Source organism: Miscanthus floridulus, chromosome 9 (assembly GCF_019320115.1).
Source record: "Miscanthus floridulus cultivar M001 chromosome 9, ASM1932011v1, whole genome shotgun sequence".
Classification (NCBI taxonomy): Eukaryota; Viridiplantae; Streptophyta; class Magnoliopsida; order Poales; family Poaceae; genus Miscanthus; species Miscanthus floridulus.
Window position 1 is genome coordinate 134,167,851 of NC_089588.1, and position 4,760 is coordinate 134,172,610.

Below are 4,760 nucleotides of genomic sequence, written 5' to 3' on the forward strand. Positions count from 1 at the left end.
ATTGCGATCTACGGGGCTTCAAGGGCGAAGCAGGTTTCAAAAGGCTCCGTTTGGTAGGAGAAGCTAATAAACAGCTTTGTGAAGTTGTCCAGATCGAATCCCTACAGACCACTTCTTGGAAATTTTATTTCTCGTTTTACTTGCCATTGGTTCTCTCATTAGTCATTGGTGATTGCTTGGACCACTGAGCTGGAACGTCCACCCACTCGCTGACAATGCATGGAAATATTTTTATCACACACATTTAGGTGCTCCCGAGTGTAGTTTGTGGATCGAGTAAGTTTAACTTTTACATAGATGCTGGTCAAGCGCTTATGGTTCGGCCACCGTCAACATAGATGACTTGGCCGGTGACATAGGAGGCCGCCGGCATACACAGAAACGACACCAGGGACGCCACATCTTCCGGCTCCCCGACCCGGCGCAGTGGAATCTTGCGCGTAGATTCTTGCTCGATAGCCTCCGAGTTTGCAACCTGCCAACTCAAGACAGATTACGGCAAAGAACATTATTGGAATTCTGTAGCTGCTCGAGCTCATGGTAAAAACAAAAAGAAAGAGGAACCATGAAATAAATGGTAAAAATGTACAAGGACGTGTGAGTGTGCATGAGGTTAAAATGTACACGTACTTTTTTGGGCATGTCTGTCATGACAAACCCTGGTGCGACGCAGTTCACAAGAATCTTGTCGTGGTCCCACTCAGTCGCAAGGCTCCGTGTGAGCTGGTTCATCCCTCCTTCGCCGTAAAGATAAGCTGAAAAGTATTGTTCACTCACTGATTTGCTATGAGAGAAAAACATTATTCCTTCGCTGAAAAAGCATGGCTCCTAAGACAAACGAACAGGGTTGTAAAGCACGATCCCTGGGCTGTAAAGCCAGCACAATAAATTAAACATATAGATAGATATGCAACATGAATGTTAGAAATGGGTACCTTTGGCAGTGCTGTAAAGCCGATCCCTGGACTGCCGAGGCGGCCTGCGGTGGAGGAGATGCGAACGATGCTCCCGCTGCCAGTGACGGAGGCGTTGCGGAGGAGCGAGTGCGCGAGCTGGATGAGGTGGAAGCATGACTCCAGGTTGGTCGCCATGATGCGTGCGTAGTCCTCGCCGGTGCACTCCACCGCCGGCTTCAACAAGAATGTCGAGCTTGCCGGCGAAGACGTTCTTGACGGTGTCCATGAGTGCCTCCCTCTCGGCGCGCACGGCCACGTTGCAGACGGAGACAGTGACCTGGAGACCCTTCTCCTCCACCCGCCGCTGGCGGCACTCCTCCAGCTCCGCGGCGTTGCGGGAGCACGTGTGCACCCACGCGCCATGCCCCGCCAGCTCCTCCACGATGGCGTGCCCGATGCCCTTGCTCCCGCCGGTGACCAGCGCCGTCACGCCCGCCCGGCTCCACCGCTCGTTGGCCGTCACTGCTGCCATCCCCTCTCTATATATGCACGGGGTTTGTTGTGCTCGTCGGATCCTGTATTATTATCAGCCATTGCACCATGCTTATATATATACTACCACTATAGGCGCACTACGCTGAGCTGGTTTTTAGAGTGGAAAAAAAACCCGTAAAAAGAAGAGAAAAAAGCAAACAAAAATAAAAATAATATAAATAAAAAAACGAAATATGAACAGTGTTTTATTGTGTTTTTACAACTATTATTTTGTCCATCTATTCATGTGACTGTGTTTTATCTACTTGAATTTTGATTTCAAAAAATGGCAAATTCAAACATTATTTTGAAAGATTAACTGATTTCACCTGAAAAAGTCACGAACATAAAAATTATAGAGCTCGTCAAGATCTACAACTTTTATTTTGGTCATTTCTTCGTCCAATAAGTGGTAGTAGCATTATTCACAAATTTTACATATCTCTCTTATAGTTTAACTATCACTATATCGGATGAATAACTAACCAAATGACCAAAATATAAGTTGTAGACCTTGAAAAGTTATAAAACTTTGTAGTTAACAACTTTTTTATTTGAAATCATCTTGTCAAGGAAAACTACATTTGAATTCCTCAAACTCAAATTTGGGTTTTCAAACGACCTTGGAAGGAGAAACAACCAGAATAGAAGTAGTAGATCCCAAAATGTTATGAAACTTTGTGGGTGACAACCTTTTGATTTGAAATCATCTTGTCAAGGAAAACTACATTTAAATTTCTAAAAAATGAAATTTGAATTTTTTAAATGACCTTGGACAAAGAACAAAAATAAAAGTTGCAGGTCTTCAAAAAATTAAGAAACCTTGTAGTTGATAACTTTTTGATTTGAAATCAACTTGTTAAGAAAAACTACATTTGAATTTCTCAAATTTAAAATTTAAATTTTATAAATGACCTCGGAGGAAGAAAGTTGTATATCTCGAAAAGTTATACAACTCTGTAGCTGAGAATTTTATCATTTGAATTGGTTTAGGGCCTCAAGCAATCAATTTAAACCCGGTTTAGGATAATATGTGGGGAATCAAAATCCAATATAAATATAAGTGAGTGTCAGGTGCATTGGTAGAGGAGGGTACGCGTGAGGGGAAGGTTGCGGGTTTAAATCCCCACAGCCATCGCATGATTTTGGGAAGAAAAATGCTGTGACTTACCATTTTCTTTGCGGGAGCCTGACCGTTGTGGGCCTCTCGGGTTCATTTTTTTTTTGCTATTTTTTGATCTGGAATCGTGTTTTCTAGAAAATAATTTGTAGCGATGGCCGGCGCCCCTATAAATATTGAGCCACCCCGACAAATGCAATTTGTAGGGGCAGCTGGACAACCGCTCCTAATCAGCGATTTATAGCAACGCTATGGCAGGGGTGGCTAGCAAAATCGGTCATACAAATCCATTTGAGCCGCCCCTACTAATCATGATTGTAGTAGTGGGAGAGTGAGAAACATGAGGGGGAAAATTATGGCTTTCAAATTAGTGGAGACATTCAAAACTTAAGAAAAAATTGTTAGGGGACAATGAGAGCGTGAAACATAAGAAAAAATATCGCTTTCAATTGTTAAATTAAATATAGATACATACAAATTGTTCATATCATCCATATATACACAAACCAACATATCAGTAGCGGCCCACATGTTAGTTTGATAGGGATATAAAAAAACACAAATTGCTATTACATGCGGGATCGCCATGTGCACAAGAATCCAATTTTCTACATGATTTTGTTTTTCTTGCTCGCCAAATGCCAATGCCACTGCTTCTTCGCCTGGCTGATTGAGTGCGAGCCTGCTGGAACGCTCTTTGTGGAACGTCCACTCACCTCCTCGCAATGCAGTTTTTTTTTCAATCATATTTTTATGGAACTTGCTGTCGCCCGGACATTCGATAGGATAGGATTCCGTTACACGGTAACCGGGTCACACTCCCACCAAACGGCCAAGCAGAACGGCCACACAGAAAACGCTCGGTCGTCAGCCTGCCTGCCGCTGCGCTGTTCGCAGCTGCACGCACGCGACCATACGCGTCCATCTCGTCGTCCCGTCACGAACGCATACCCCGCTCTTGTCCACCTCGCCTTGCCCCACGCCCGCTGCTCCTTCCCCTGACCCCCCCCCCCCCCCCCTCTCTCTCTCTCTCTCTCTCTCTCTCTCTCTCTCTCTCTCTCTCTCTCTCCACGGCAGCGGGGCCTAGGAGCCGGGATGAGGATCCTAGGCGCCCCGTCCACAGGACCCTAGGCGCGCCATGCGCCCCATCCGCCATCGTCCGGCTTGTCACGCCCCTTCCACCAGCGCTCGGGCCGAGCCCCCATGACTCTCTAAACATACCTCTAAAACACGAAACACTGGCAACATGAAACACTACTTCTAAAGCAGATGAAACAGTTGGAACATATACTTGCAACATATGTGTAAAACATATGCAACATCAAGATAAAACATTTGCAACAAGAAACATGAAAAACACTTGTTGCAACGTGAAACAACTGAAATATTTCGAACATACTCTTGCAATGTATGTGTGAAACATGTACAACATCCAGATAAAAAATGCTTGCAACATATGTCTGAAATAGATGAAACATTTTGAACAAACGCTTGAAACATGCCTCTGAAATACTTGCAATATATGCAACATCCACATAAAACACTTGCATCATACTTCTGATAACATCTAAAACACTTGGAGCATACATCCAGGGTTGGTGATTCCGGCATCGGAGTGGGAGCCGGTGCCGAGCGGCAGCGCGCGAGCACCACTAGCACGGGTCGTGCTCGTGGGTGCCCTTTGCTCAATTGGGACCGACCTGAGGGGCGCGACAGCACCACCAGCACCAGAAAAGGCAGGCGTCGTGATTGACAGCGTGGGTGGGCACGCAACAGGTGGGACTACGGGAGCAAGGAGCGAGAGGAGCGGGTGGGGTGCGCGACGAGCAGGAGCAAGGAGCGAACAACACAGAATGAGGGCGCGCGGGGGAGATGGCCGCTGTGGTGAATGTGGAGTGGGGCGGGCTGATGGCCGCATGGCGTGCGGGGGGCAGGGGCAGATGGCCGCTGACCGCTGCGGAGCATACGATGGGCGAGCAAGTAGGAAAATATTTTAAAGAGAGATGGGGAAACATAGAGAGGATAAGGCAGGCTTGTGTTGGGCCGGTAGTGCGCCTAGACCCAGGAAGCGGTGTCCGATCATACAGACGCCTGACCCTGAGCATTACTGTTTTTTATTCATGAGTATAATGGATTTATTCCGATTACACGTAGAACACGTACGTATATTCCCCTACACCACGGGAATGTATATATGGTGGTTAGTGGAG

At 46.3% G+C, this 4,760-nt stretch overlaps 1 pseudogene; it reads right to left on the reverse strand.

Annotated features, from left to right (window-relative positions):
* Positions 1–304: 304 nt before the first annotated feature.
* Positions 305–1,428, reverse strand: LOC136482998 (noroxomaritidine/norcraugsodine reductase-like; annotated as a pseudogene).
* Between the last annotated feature and the right edge of the window lie 3,332 nt (positions 1,429–4,760).